The sequence below is a fragment of the Tachysurus vachellii genome, chromosome 2 (genome assembly GCF_030014155.1).
Source record: "Tachysurus vachellii isolate PV-2020 chromosome 2, HZAU_Pvac_v1, whole genome shotgun sequence".
Taxonomy (NCBI): Eukaryota; Metazoa; Chordata; class Actinopteri; order Siluriformes; family Bagridae; genus Tachysurus; species Tachysurus vachellii.
In genome coordinates, this window is record NC_083461.1 from 37527876 (window position 1) to 37544349 (window position 16474).

The 16474-nt window shown below is 38.4% G+C and overlaps 1 pseudogene; it reads left to right on the forward strand.

Moving 5' to 3' along the window:
- Positions 1 to 2704: 2704 nt before the first annotated feature.
- Positions 2705 to 13458, forward strand: LOC132858435 (uncharacterized; annotated as a pseudogene).
- Positions 13459 to 16474: the final 3016 nt, after the last annotated feature.

Sequence of the window (16474 nt, forward strand, 5' to 3'; positions counted from 1 at the left end):
CTGATGCAGATGAAGACTAGAATATAGCTCTTGTGACTTTCATGATTTCTATGTGCTCCAAGTGTTTTCAGGGAGTGTCAGTTTAACACTCACAAGAGTGTTAAACTGGGTTTTGAGAGGGTTTGAACATAACAGCAACATACAGTCACATAGGCAGTGTATCTTCAGACAGCCACTCTAAATGTAGTTTTAGACGATTATATACCAGTACAAGTGAGTTTATAAGGACTGATAACTACCACAGTAAATGATCAGGATTACTGTAAAAAGAATAATGGAGATGAGTGAGGAGATTTATGCAAATGTAGAAGAAGCAGATGATAATAGAGCTCATTCCAGTGACAGCGAGCAAACATATGAAGACGTTTATGTGAATAAGGAAAATTTACAGACACAGAGGGCCAGAAGCTTCAAGCAGTCTGAGAGCTCAGGTAAAATACACTTACACTCAGAAATATGTGTGTACTGTATGTACTGTATGTACTGATCGACAATGGATTTACTTTTGTAAAATGTAACCACCTAGTAAATGACTGGTGTCTTCCCAATTTCATGGAACATCTTGGGCAAACAAACTGAGCATAGTTGTAAACAATTAACTTAAAAAGTTTCACCTCTCAGTTCCTGGTCAAAAACAGTTAAGCTAAGATGAAAAAACAAGTCAACGGGCAAAGAAACAAAAGCAGAGAAAAGGATACAAGACCGTTATGACTGTATTGAAGACTCTGTGTATAACTTTGATTCTCAGAAGCAACAGTTAACAGTTGTTAACTACTGTATGTTGTGTCTTCCAAAAGGATACTGACCCATGTTTACCTGCAAAGTTGTGGAAAAAGGGCTCAATTACAACACAGTAAAGTATTGGTATCAACACAAAGCCCTGACCTCAGTCCTATAGAAATTTTTTTTTGTTACACCAGTTCTGTCTATAGGAATAGGCAAATATTCCAGCAACCTGTTGCAAAATTTTGCTACCCTCACTCACTCTCACTCATTTTCTACCGCTTATCCGAACTACTTCGGGTCACGGGGAGCCTGTGCCTATCTCAGGCATCATCGGGCATCAAGGCAGGATGCACCCTGGACGGAGTGCCAACCCATCGCAGGGCACACACACTCTCTCATTCACTCACGCAATCATACACTACGGACAATTTTCCAGAGATGCCAATCAACCTACCATGCATATCTTTGGACCGGGGGAGGAAACCGGAGTAGTTTCTAACTGACAGTCTAGCAGTCATTCTAACTGATCCAAGTGTGTCTTGAAACATTGTGTGTCATGAAATAAGTTTAATTGTATTTGTTCAAGCTGTAAGTAAACTTCTGAATTTACCTATACATTAAAGAAACTATTTTCTTCTCAGTATGAATTTTTAACAACTGATGTACAAATTTAAAATGATTACATAACTTAAATTCTCTGTAGTTGCAGGAATCAACATGGCAGGGAAGAAATGTTACAGACTGACTACAGTGTGTTTGCTGCTGCTGTGTTTTCTCCTGCTGACTGCAATCACAGTGCTGTGGATCAAATTCAGCATCCTTAATACAGAAAAAGCTAAGCTGGAGACCAGTCACAACAACTTGACTAAAGAGAAAGACCAGTTACAGATCAGTTACAGCAACCTGAATAAACAGAGAGACCAGCTACAGACCAGTTACACCACCCTGACTAAAGAGAGAGACCAGTTACAGACCAGTTACACCACCCTGACTAAAGAGAGAGACCAGTTACAGACCAGTTACAACACCCTGGCTAAAGAGAGAGACCAGTTACACCACCCTGACTAAAGAGAGAGACCAGTTACAGACCAGTTACAACACCCTGGCTAAAGAGAGAGACCAGATACATAAGCAAATCAATGGATTTCAGAATTTCTGTGAGTAAATGAAGTAAAAATGGTTAGTGGTTGTAACAGAATCCATGTATAAGAACTTATTTTCACTATTAGCCATGAGTTCTGCTGATTTCATCAAATGTTTAATAATCTCTGATCATGATTATTCAAGGTTACTTTTCTTTTTTGAAGATTATGGTTCACCCCATCTGTCTAGATTTTAATCATATAAAGGACTTTATTTTTCCAACAGTAGACATGTGAGAAGAGGATATGTTTCCCAGGGAAAGACAAGTCCTAAAGTGCAGAGGTCTCAGAAACTCATGTAGCAAATATGATACAATTGGGGTTTCAGGGTTAAACGTCATTCCCTTCCTTTGCTGTATCACATAAATGAGTTACAAATGAGTTACACTTTTTACATATTTACTTGGCACAATTTACCCAACTCTAAATACAGCCCTAAATGTCTTATTCTGTTTGACTAGCTTCACTTTGCAGTGAGGGATGGCGATATTTCGACTTTCATATTGTCACAACCGGGGACGGAAGGAGACAGACCCGTATGCAGGATAGCTTCAAAAGAAGGGGGTTTAATAAACAAAGGAAGACATAGACAAAAATGACGATAACTGAAACAATACAGAGACGACATTTAACAATGACTAAACATGACGAGGGGTAAACGTAACTAATGATCCGCGCTGCCATCGGCAACGCGGCTCACTTAAATATAACACAATGATGACACAATGAGGAGCAGGTGTGGTGACAGGGAGGAGCAGACGAAGGTGGGGCAGACACGTGACGAGGAATGACAACACTAGCACATGGCCAAAAGTCCGGGCTGAGTCCTGACACATATGTACTACTCCTCTAATGAGACAAAGAACTGGATTGAGAGCAGGCAGGACTGTAGACGGAGAGGAGCAGACCTGGTGATCATAAACAGCAAAGAGGAACAGGTGAGAGAGAGAGAGAGAGAGAGAGAGAGAGAGAGAGAGAGAGAGAGAGAGAGAGAGAGAGAGAGAGTAGCCCCTATATTTGACATATAATTATATATATAATAATTGCTATAATTACAGCAGTTCATAGAAAGAGAGAAATGCTTTGATATTGTATATAATTCTCTTCAGGAGTTCCTTGATAAAATGCTCGGCAACAAAAGGGCTTGGATTGGTCAGTGACAGAGACAAAGAGGGGGTGTGGAAATGTGTGGATGGTACACCACTGACCACTGCGTAAGAGACTTTTGTTTATCAGCATTTATTCCTAAATATTTTCCCATTTTACAGAGTGCTACAAGTACAAGGTATATATCTGGTATATATTTAATTCAATTTAGTTGAATTAAATGTGTGGAATTGAAATAACTAAACACTGATCCGTTATTATATTGTCTTTCAGGTTTTGGCGTAGCGGGGAACCGAATGATTCAGGAGGTGATGAGGATTGTGCTGAGATTTCGGAAGAAAATAAGATCTGGAATGATATGCCATGTTCAACTAACCAAATAATTTCTTGGGTCTGTGAGAAAGTTAACTAATTAAATAAATATAGTGAAATGAAATCAAATCAAACTCTGTTTATGGAGAAGTTCAGTTCATTTTTTAAAAAGCCGGAAGTCTATAAAATACAGATTATATAGTCATTTGAAAAAATTAGAACACCCCATGAAACATATGAACATAGTTAAACATATGCACATTTTATTCTTTATTTAAACAATAGTGGAAGATTCAAGTAATATAACTAAACTAATAAAACCAAAGAAAAGTCTTTTTTAAATGATCTGTAAAATGTAATTAAAAATCATTTTCTTGTGAGGAAAAAGTAAGGACACCCCCACATTTATTTGTAGTTAAAACTGATAAAATTTCCTACAGGTGGATCACATCAGGTGTAAATTATTAGAACACTGATACAGAGCATTTTGAAGATGGCTTGTCTTATTTGAACCTCAGATATGTGGTTTGGTTTGCTTTTAATTGTTGAAGTGAGAGGTTTCACCATGCTGAGATCCAAAGAGCTCTCTGAGGCTGTCAGAAAGAATATTGTTGATGCTTATGAGTCTGGTATGGGATATAAAAAGATCTTAAATGAATTAGTAAATAGCGATTCCACTGGCCGGAAATCATTTACAAGTGGAGAACATTTAAAACAACATGGCCACGTCAGGACATCCAACCAACACTAACTAGTTAGGGTGTCCTAACTTTTTCCTTAATTGAAAAACTCATTTTTGTTGATTTATTTTGTTTAATTTTTTTTTTGTTTACATTCAATGACATCACTTTAATTTACGGGTACAAATTAAAACTAGATCAGAAATCGGCATGTTGACCTTTCTTAATAAAGAACTGAATAGTTAATGGGGTGTACTAATTTTTTTACATGACTGTAGCTGTAACTGAACTAGCCACGGTTGTTGCATTCTCAGGCCCTATCATGTGAAACTGTGCAGATCTACAAGAAACTTCTACTTACAAGTGTATTATTTAAGGGTGTGATCATTGGGACTTTCTATACAGCATTCAAGGAATCAAATGTACACCTTTTCCCACTCAGCCCAAATGTATTCAAACATCTAAAGAATAAAAGCAGATGATCAAACAGGTTTTTATTTAAATAAACAGTGCAAATTTTTTGGTGTGTTCTATCGTTTGGTCTGCACAACCTGTTTTAGCAAAAGGTAATTTTTGAGCTGATGAGGCAGGACACAAGGGTGTAAGATCAATGTGTAATTTATCAAGCATAATCCATGTGTGTGTTTTTTTTTTATTAATGTGATATAAATGTGTCGCTGGTGGACCCGGGATCAAATCCTGGATTATTACATCTGGAGAGTGATTAAAGAAACATTCATGGTTCCAGAAGTGTCATTAGGCAGTAATGCAACCTGTAAAAGAAAGATATGATTTTATATATGTTAATGTTGTTGTTATTCTCATGCACCAAAAACTCTGTTGCATCTCATATGTGTTTCTTTTTTAGATTATTTTGTGTCCTATAATTTGGAGCAGAGCAATAAAAAATCTTGTGTCTGATGCATCTTGGATTACGTTGTCTTTGCTTCTTTTCTTTAATAGCACATGCAAACATTTTTTATAGAATTTTATTGAGCATAATTACAGCTCAAAGTAGTAAAGACATTTAGTATAACCCCAGAGTTCCTAAGCATTCAAAAATTTGAATCTAAATGGGAACACACTTCATTTGCATTTTCTTCATTTAAAAAAAAAATTGTGGACCAATAATATTGAAACATGGTAATTGTCTTATAAAAAATTCTTAAAATAAAAAATAATATAAAATAATAAATTTCACGTTTGGTGGTAGAAATTTCTTCCTCACAATTGGCATGTGCTTTGATGCCCAGCCCAACTTGTTGGTACTCTCATAGAAGCCGTGGTTGCCATGGCATGGCATTGAATAACATTTTCACTGTTACTTCCTCTATAATTCTCACACACAACTTGGTGTAAACTCACATGGACCCATATAAAACATAAATATAAATATAAAAAACTTCAGAGTTGCAAGCAAAGCCATATTCTTGTCTAGCATGCAAGCACACACACACACACACACACACACACACATTCAATTTAAAGGGATAGTTCACCCAAAAATAAAAAAATTGTTTTATAATTTTCTCAACCTCATGATGTTACAAACCTGTATAAATTTCTTTGTTCTGATGAACACAGCACATATTTTAAGGATTGTTTATAACTAAACCATTCATGAGCCCCATTCACTTCCATAGTATTCTTTTTTTCACTATAGAAGTGAATGGGGCTCATGAATGGTTTGGTTATAAACAGTCCTCAAAATATCTACATGTGTGTTCATCAAAACAAAGAAATTTATACAGGTTTGTAACATCATGAGGGCGAGAAAAAGATAACAGAATTTTCATTTTTAGGTGAACTATCCCTTGAATTAATAAAATACACTCACTCCAATCATATCTCTCTCTCTCTCTCTCTCTCTCTCTCTCTCTCTCTCTCTCTCTCTCTCTCTCTCTCTCCAATAGTTAATTCACTTCAAGGTTTGTGGGATTCAATAATTTACGTTTTTTGATTGACGTGATTGATTGTTGTTGTTATTCTGTTGTTAAAAAGGAATGATCTAATTTAAGGATGTGTTCATGTCCCATTAAAAGCGAATGCCTGTTCAAAAAAAATGCCATTTGGTTGCATAGAAACCATTGTACTTTTTTTATATATACTTTTCCATGGTCTTCTGCCATGTTTGAGGCGTATTGAAACTTTTCATGCTTTTATGTTGGCCTTATTTCAGTTACATTTACATCTTATTCTTTGTAGTTTTGATTTTTATTCATTTTTAGATTTCTATTGTATTTACAACTCACCTGTATGTGGACACCTTTTAAAAATAAATGCATATAATAATTTTTGTTGCAAATAAAACTCTCATAGTCCATAAATACTGTAGATTTAACTTTGTTTAATATATACATTTAGTTAAATCATCAAACATATGTACTGTATGACTTGCCAGTGACTTGCTTGACTCAAGCTACGACTTGACTTGCTTGACATAAAGCAGTGACTTGACTTGACTTGACTTGACTCTCACAAAAAATGACTCGGACTTGCTTGAGACTTGAAGGTTAAGACTTGAGACTTACTTGTGACTTGCACATGTGTGACTTACTCCCACCTCTGCTTTACACAGATGATAACACAAACTCACAAATCATAATGGAGACTCTGCAGCTTTGAGGAGACAAATCTACACACTGCACGACCCTTTTCCTTGTTTAGAAAAATATTTATTTTTTCTATTTATTATTTCTGACCTGCACAAAATGAGTGATAAACGAATGAGTGCAGAGCAAGTATTGAGAATAAAGTGAGGCCTGATGCAGATGAAGACTAGAATATAGCTCTTGTGACTTTCATGACTATGTGCTCCGAGGTGTTTTCAGGGAGTGTCAGTTTAACACTCACACTGATCACACTTGTGCCCTGTTACAGTAAACAAAATACAACAGGAAGTAGGGTGAAAGATCAGTGAAAGATCAGCAGTGAAAGATCAGGATTACTGTAAAGAGAAAAATGGAGATGAGTGAGGAGATTTATGCAACTGTAGCAGCAGATAATAGAGCTGATTTCGCTGACAGCGAGCAATCAAATGAAGATGTTTATGTGAATGAGGAAAATTTACAGACACAGAGGGCTGGAAGCTTCCAGCAGCCTACGAGCTCAGGTAAAATACACTCACACTCAGAAATATGTCTGCATTTTACAATTTGCTTAAATGAATTTAAATGTGTGAAAAATTTAACCATCCATTAAAAGTGGAAATGTTTTAAAAAAAATTTACAATTTAACTTAATCAATTTTGTTTTATAATTTAAAACAACACTACATTTGAACACACACACACACACACACCAATAACAAACGATATGAATAGAAAACTAGATACCGTAACATCAACACCAGGGGCAAATATCTGTCTTTTCACACAATAATATAAACATCATTATACACTGTAAACAATACAATACAAAAACTGTAAAGTTAAATAAGGAATGATTTGATGTATTTCCCCTCCCTCTCCCCCTTCCTCTTCTGGCAGTGATTGGCATCTTGCAAATTTTTCTAATTTATAATTTAACATCTTGGACTACGTAGGTTGTAAGAGTGTGTGAGCAAGTATCTCTCTCTCTCACTCTCTGTCGCTCTCTCTCTCACACAAACACACACAGTGAGAACAAGAGAGTAGCATGATGAGTGTGGTAACTCAGAGTATGTTGCTGTGTTAGCGTTTAACTCGCCGGTATGGTGCACCAGTTGTGTCGCGTAAGTGTACTGAAGCGTGTTTTTGTGTTTTTCATCTTCTAATCTAATGAAACAAAAAATGACATGAAAAAAAATTGTCATTGTCATGTTTGGAGGACAAAAGGTGAGGTTTGCAAGCCGAAAACACCATCCCAACCGTGAAGCATAGGGGCTATAGCACCTTGTTGTGGTGGTGTGTTGCTGTATGAGGGACAGGTGTTCCTTCAAAACTAAATGACTTAATATAAGGGAAATGTATGTGGATATACAGAAGCAACATCTCAAGACATCAGTGAGGAATTTAAACTTATAGTCACAAATGTGTCTTCCAAATGGACAATGACCTGAGTATACCTGTAATGTCATTGGAAAAGGGATTAATTACAACACAGTCAAGGTAGTGTGGTCTTCACCATTTTGTTATACTTTAGTTCTGTCTACAGTTACAGCATTTAGCAGATGCCCTTATCCAGAGTGACTTACATATTATCACATTTTATACAACTGAGTGTTAAGGGACTTGCTCAGGGGCCCAAGAGTGGTAGCTTGGTGGACCTGGATTCAAACTCACAACCTTCCAATTAGTAAACCAACACCTTAACCAATAGGCTACAACATCCCCACGATGGGTCTACAGGAATGGAAAATATTCCAGCAACCTATTGCGAAAGGTTTGCTACCCAAATAGTTTTACCCAAATTAAACAATTTTACTTATATAAATTTTAATTTATCTGTATGTAGGTTTCTGACCCACTGGGAACGTGATGAAAGAAATAAAAGCTAAAATAAAATATTCTCTCTACAAGAATGAGAATTCTCTCACTTATTCTGACATTTCATGTTCTTGTGATAAAATAGTGATCCTAACTGATCCAAGACATGCAATGATCTCTATACTTATAGTCAGGAATTGTGTCGGGTAATGCGTTTAAACGTGTTACTGTAAGGTGTATGTAAACTTCTAAATTTACCTGAATTTTATATAATATAATTTTATATATGTATATAACTATCAGTTTTATCGTAATGTACAGTTTACACCAGGGTGGTGGTATGTATTTTCTGGAGTACCAACATGTTTCTTCTCTGTTTTAATTTTTAAAAACTGATGTACAAATTTAAAAATTATTACATAATTTCTCTGTAGTTAGAGGAATCAACACTGCAGAGAGGAAAAGTTACAGACTGACAACAGTGGGTTTGCTTCTGCTGTGTTTTCTCCTGCTGACTGGCATCACATTGCTGTGGATCAAATTCAGTATCCTTATTAGTGAAAAAGCCAAGCTGGAGACCAGTCACAACAACTTGACTATAGAGAGAGACCAGCTACAGACCAGTTACAACACTGTAACTGAAGCAAGAATTCTGTTACAGAAGCAAAATGAGGGATTTAAGGAGAAGTTGATTGGTTTGGGTGAGTACATGATGTAAAAATGGTCACTGTTTGTAACAGAATGGCCATTCAGTATATTCAGTCAGGTGATTTCATTTTTTGAGCACATAATGTTGCTAAACCTAGATCTGACCAACTGAAGCAGTCCCAGATCATAACACTAGACCTACCAGCTTGTGGGTTAAGCACTAGACTTCATCTGCCTCTCTTCTTACTCTGATGTGCCCATCACCCTGGAACAGGGTAAATCTGGACTCATCAGACCACATGACATTTTCTCATTACTTCAGCATCTAATATTTATTCTCCTTTGCAAACTGAAAACCCTTGCAAACCTTTTCAAATTAGTCTAATTGCTAAATGTTTTTTGTGAGGCTACACAGCTGTTTACTCCCAATCTCAAAGTTCTCTTCGAATTGTGTATGTGAAACCTATTTTCACTATTAAGCATAGATATTAGTTATACTGTTGTTTAAAGATTTGAAGAAAAGATTCTTCTTTGAAGATAATGGTTCACCCCATCCTTCTAGATTTTAACCCTATAAAGCATAACAGATTATTGACAGAATGTTCTCTCCATTTTTAAATTCTTCTTTGAAGATGATGGTTCTCCCCATCCTTCTAGATTTTAACCCCATAAAGCATAACAGATTATTGACAGAATGTTCTTTGCATGTGTTTGCAATTTATGTCCTTGTTCAGGCAAAGATGAACTTTAAATTTCCTACAGTAGACATGTGATAAGAGGGTAAATTCCTCCGGTACAGACGACAAGTCCCAAAGTGCAGAGGTCTCAGAAACTCCTGGGGCAAATATAACACAATAATATGATAGTGTTACAGGGTTAAACATCATTCCCTTCCTTTGCTGTATCATATATATGAGTTACATGTATAACTCATGTAACTTCTGAATAGCACTTGTGTCTGTATTTGCATCTGAGGTCTGAATACAGAAATGCACAGTTTAAATGTTAAAGATGTCCTTGACACATTTTACCAGTCTAAATGTCCTATTCTGTGTGATCAGTTTTACTTTTCATTGTAGTGTGGCAATATTTCAAATCCCGTATTTACATCTCTTCTGAGACGAAAGACTGGGAAGAGAGTAGAAAGTACTGCAGAGAGAGAGGAGCAGATCTGATGGTCATAAACAGCCAAGAGGAACAGGTGAGTGAGAGAGAGAGAGAGGGAGAGACAGAGAGAGAGAGAGAGAGAGAGAGAGAGAGAGAGAGAGAGAGAGAGAGAGAGAGAACAACTGAGTTTTTCAAATTGTGCTATAATCTTTACAGCAGTTAAGAAAGATAGAAATGCTTTGCTTTCTTTCTTTACAGCAGTTAAGAAAGAGAGAAATGCTTTGATATTGTTTATAATTCTCTTCATCCCAGGAGTTCCTCACTAAAATGCTGGGCAGCAAACGGGCTTGGATTGGGCTGAGTGACAGAGACAGTGAGGGGGTGTGGAAATGGGTGGATGGTACACCACTGACCACTGCGTAAGAGACTTGTATTTATCTGCATTTATTCATAAATATATTCCCAATTTACAAGGTATTTTTCTGCTGATTAAACTAAATAGCATGAAAACACAGGACACAGAAGTGGAAACCAGAAGTGAAGTTTCATGAAACAGAAGTTAGAATTCTGGTGATGGCTCCCTCTGGCTTGTTGGACAAGAGGCCGTAGACAGTGTTCTCACAGAATCCTCCCCCTCTAGGAACACCTCCTGGTGTTCTCCTTCTGTTCCTCATCCCAGTCTATGAGGTACTGCAGGTAGGCCCTATGTCTCTTGGAACCAAGGATGGAGCTGACCAAGTATGCTTGAGTCCCATGAACCTCTATGTGTGCTAGTGGTGGTGGATCCATGTTATTGGAGTTTCTTGGATATGCTGTCTTGGGAGTGAGTAGGGGGATATGTGGTAACTGGCGGGTTAATACTTTTAAAGGACCGATTTACCTTTGATTAAGTTTGCAACATGTCCTCTTAACTTGCAGGTTTTTCATGGCTAATCAGACCCATTGCCTTGGCTGATACTGAGGGTGTGGGAATCTCCTATGATTTGCCTGGATACATTGATTGCGTACTGTTCTTTGGAGGTGCACATGGGCAGTCACTCAGACCTCTTGGCCTTGATGAAACCAGTTGTCTAAGGCAGTGGGTAAGTTATTTAAAGGCATCAGTTTACAAGCTTTAGAGAAGCGATCCATGGCCACAAGAACTGTGGTGAAACCTTGTGATCTGAGGAAGACAGTAACAAAGTCCATGTGAGTCCCGAGCCGTCATGGAATATGGAGTGTTTCAAGAAGTCCTGCAAGCAATTGGTAAGGGGTGTGGGCTGTATTGTTTGTTGGATGCCAGGGTGTCCTGAGCTTGGGGTGGAGTGAACCCATTCCAGAGTGCATTGTCTGGCACATACTGCACCATGGGTGGGAATTCAGGTGGGGGCAGTTTGTCCCACTGGCACATTAGTCAGGCAATACGGCATAACCAAGTATTCATAGTGCCCCCTAGAAGATAGATAAGCTGTCTTCCATTCTTCCCCCTTACGTATGCAGACTAAGTTGTAAGCACTTCTTACATCCAATTTTGTAAAGACCTGTGCTTCTCTGAGTTGTTCATGGGCTGGAGGGATCCTGAATATTATGGCGATTAGTCCACAATAGTCAATACAGGGCCTCAGTCCACCAACCTTTTTCTCAAAAAAGAAGAACCCTGCCACAGCAGGAGAGGTTGAAGGCCTAATGAATCCTGCTGCTAGGGCTTCCTTGATATACTCATCTATAGCCTTAGTCTGTGGTGCAGAGAAGGGGTGAACTCAGTCCTTAGGTGGCAAAGAGTTTTTGAAGCAAATCAATGGTGCGTGCTTTACTGAACACTTCCATCAGTTCCTGGTTCTCTGGGGGTATGGTGATGTTGTGACTAGTCTCTGGGCTCTTGACCTTCCTGGGTAGAAATAGGAACTTCAGGTGGGGTGTGAGGCATTGGCTGTGGCAGTGTGGAGACCAGCTGGTGAGTTCCTTGTCAGTCCAGGATATCTGTGTGTTGTGATCCCAGAGCCAAGGGAATCCCAAGATGACTCGGTTGGCTGGGGATGAATAGGACCGTTTGCTCTATGTGAAAAAGTCCAACTTGCAGGGTACTGGTGTGGTCTGGTGCATGATGAAACAATCCTCAATCGGTTGATTGTCCACTGTCATATTCTTCAGGGGAATGGTGCAAGGAGTTACAGGGAGTTGTAGTTCTTCCTCTAGCTGGCGCTGGATCTGGGAACTGGGCAGAAACATTGTAAACCCTATTCCCATACTGGATTTGTGCAGGTAATTGTAATTAGTAGCTCCTGGACTTGCGTTCTCCGGACAGACTGCAAAACGATGACCTGCTTGGCCACAGTAGAAGCAGAGTTGGTGATGTAGGTGCCGCTGGTGTTCCTCATAAGAGATACGAGAATATCCAATCTGCCTGGGTTCAGGCACTTTGGAGGTGAAAGGGCTTGGCAATGGCTAGGCTCTTGGGGATTGGTTGTGGGGCATGTTGTCTAGATGAATAGCCAGCAAAATATACTGAGACAGGGAAATGTTCTCGACTCGACATGCGAGTTCGGCCTGAAGAGTGGGCATAAGTCCTTCCCTGAACATAACCTTCAAAGCTGAATCATTCCACCCATTCTGAGCAGCTAGCGTGCGGAATTTTACCACATTGTCTGCAGCTGAATCAGGGCTCTGGCACAGCTGGATGTCTCCCAGCTGGGTACTCAAGGACAGAATGTCTCCCAGCTGGGTACTCAAGGATTTCACAGATTTAATGGACAAAGTGAGTATAGGATAAACGCACCTGCATGGCCTCGTCCCAGACTGCTGTGGCCGAATCCAGAGCCTTCCCTGTAAGAAGACTCATCAGGAATGCACACTTGGTGGTGTCATCCCGGTAGGCATCTGGCTGGTGGTTGAAAAACACCTCACACTGGTGAAGAAAACCTTTACATTGGTCAGCAGAGCCATCAAAATTTACCCGAAAGTGGAAACCGGAAGTTAATATTCCGGTGATGGCTCACTCTGGTTAGTTGGATGGGGTCGTTGACGGTGTTCTTACTTCGTGTATAACCAAATTGCTTGAATTAAATATATGGAATTAAAATTATTGTACACTGATCCATTAATAAATTCTGTGTTTCAGGTACTGGGCTGAGGGGGAACCGAATGATTCAGGTGGTGAGGACTGTGCTGAGATTTCAGGCAGACAAGAAAATAAGGTCTGGAATAACTTACCATGTTCATCTAAACAATTATGGATCTGTGAGAAACTTATGTTTACTAATTAAGTATTGTGAAATGATACAACATTCACAACTCAAGCTGTGTTTATTGAGGAGGTCAATTCAGGTTTTATTATAAGAAAACCAAGAAATGCAAACTGTCAAATAATTATTTGATTTTATATATGTTGATGTTGTTCTCTTGCATCAAAATCAACTGTGTTGTATCTCATAATATTTGTTTCCTTTTAGTCTATTTTGTGTCCTATACTTTGGAGCAGAACAATAAATACTCTTGTGTCTGATGCATCTTAGCTTACATTGTGTTTGCTTCTTTTCAATACATAGCACATGCATACATATTTTACAGAAGTTTTAATGAGTATATTTACAGCTCATAGGTGTAACGTCATATATATATCTCATATAGTATAACCCCTAAGCATTCAAATATATAAATCTGAATGGGAACATGCTTCAGTTGCAATTTGTTTAAAAAATAAATAAATTAGGTACCACACCCCACACCATGCTAACAAAGAATGGGTCACAGGATGATCGAGGATAACACTTTTTAATTGTGCTGTAGAATTATGGGCCTGAGCCTTCGATCTTAAAAATATGCAATGGTCAGCAAAATCAGCCTAATGCTGCACTCTCCCACCCCTATTTTTCTAGATTTTTAAGAATTATTAAGGACAGAAATATTTACCCAAAGAGAAGACTACACAAGGGCATTGTTCAGGATGGGCATTGTTCAGAGAATTGGGATAAGTGATTTGAGTACGAGAGGTCCTACAAACTTTGAAGTCCTGACATTTCATGGTCCGGAACTTCAGGATGGGTGAGCAGTAGTGTGAAATAGGTACAATGTTTGTGATGTTGGACTTTCTGTTGTTTACTGTCAGACACACTACAATTCCCATTGACTTTTTTCAACTCAATTGTTCTGTCCATGCAGTAACCTGAGAAAAACTGGGGTGGCTGGATTGTGCAGTTTGGTACCGCTGGGTTCAGCCATGGAACCAGAAGAAGCTGCAGTCCCAAATGTCTTTCTGGAAATTTATCCTGCTCCTGAGATCATCTAGCTTGTTTTCCAGAGACCTTAGCTAACAGGATGCTAGGCAGGGGATCAGAGTGTGTGCTTGCTCTCAGCTCGTTCTTGACATAGGCTTGGGGCCATGTTGAGTCCAGGTTTAGAAATGGCATTAGGTGAGATTAAATGAGATTTTAAATCGATTGAAATAATTATTATTTTTGAATTATCAAAAACAAACAAGCAAAAACAAATTTTATTTTGACTGCATTAAAATAGTAACAGTGTGATTAACACAACTCTAAGGTGACCAGAAAATACTGAGACACAAACCCAGTGACAGTGCAGGCAAAATAGAATGACGTGGCCTTGAAAATCATTTCACCTTTACTTCCTCTATAAGTCACTCACACACGCACATGCGTGCACACACACACACGCGCACACGCACACACACACAGGCACAGACACAGGCAAACACACACACTCACACACACAGCTTGGTGTAAACCTAAGTGAGCATGCGCAGAAACTCACAAACAGCTGCATAATGCTAAACTGGAAATCAGGTGATTTGAGTTTTTAATTTTAAAAAAAAAATGATTTATTTATTAGATATTTGATTAAAAAAATACCACTTTGTTTACTTTTGAACTTTTATTGGTTAGTTCTGAAACAATTGGTGACATACACAAAATGAGTGAACCATGAATGAGTACAGAGCAAATAATCATGACTATGTAAAGACATATGTCACTGCCTTCAAGCTTTCCTAATTTAAGAGTCTTCAGAAAGTGTCAGTTTCACACCCACATTGATCACACATGTGGTCTGTTGCATGTGTTCAATACAACAGGAAATAGAATTTGAACGTAGCAGAAACATAAAAAATATATAATTCCAGATCATTCGCTTTTATATTCTCATCACAACTATAAATATACAGTATTATGACTATTGTTGTTAAGAATCTCAGAAAACAGAAGTTAATATGATTGAAATGTGTGAAATTAAATGTACTATTACAATGATCTGTTTTTAAATCTCTGCTTTGCAGGTACTGGAATAGTGGGGAACCAAATAATTTAGGTGATGAGGACTGTGTAGAGATTTTTGGTAATCAACTAAAAAAAACGGCTGGAATGATCGTAAATGCTCAGTAAAAATGTTTTGGATCTGTGAGAGATTGTTTGGTATTAATTAGAGTTAAAGGTGGAACATGTAAAATGATATTTACAAATCAAGCAAAATTTTTGACATGGTTTAGTTTGGGTTTTATTCTATGCAATGCTTAAACGATAATTAAAAAATTCTTAAAGATGCTTTTATTGCATGTGTAACGGCATCCACCATATCTTCCCCTCCTTGCCACCAGGGGGAGCCTGAGTACACTCAGGGACACTCGGTTAATTGACTTAATTTCCACACCCTTGTCACATATGCTTCATGAAGTACTGCTCTTATTTGATTTCTTTGTTTTGACCAAGTTTCGGTTATGTCAATTTTGCGCTGTTTGATTCTGAATTTTAATGGCACTTTGGTCACTGGAAGTTCAACATAGCTCTTCAACATGAACTCTTTAAGGATCTGAAAAAAAGAATTCCTGCTCTACATAAAGATGGCATAGGCAAAGAACACTGCCAAGACCCTGAAAGTGTGCTGCAGCATGGTGCCCAAGACAGGACAGGATCCACTCAGAACAGGTCTCGCCATTGTTGACCAAAAAAGTTGAGTGCACGTGGTCACCATCATATCCAGAGGTTGTGTTTGGGGGTTCAGGGGGTCAGCCTGTCCCAGAAGGAAGCCTCTTCTAAAGATCATGCACAAGAAACCCGCAAACAGTTTGATGAAGAAAAGAAGACTAAGATCATAGATTACTGGAACTTGTCCTGTGGACTGATGAGACCTAGATAAACTTATTTGGTTCAAGCATGTGTGGTGGCAACCAGGTGAGGATTACAAAGACAAGTGTGTCTTGCCTACAGTCAAGCATGGTGGTGGGAGTGTCATGGTCTAAGGCTGAATGAGTGCTGCCGAGACTGGGGAGCTACAGTTCATTGAGGGAACCATGAAAGCCAACATGAACTGTGACATACTGAAGCATGATTCCCTCCCTTCGGAGACTGGGCCGCAGG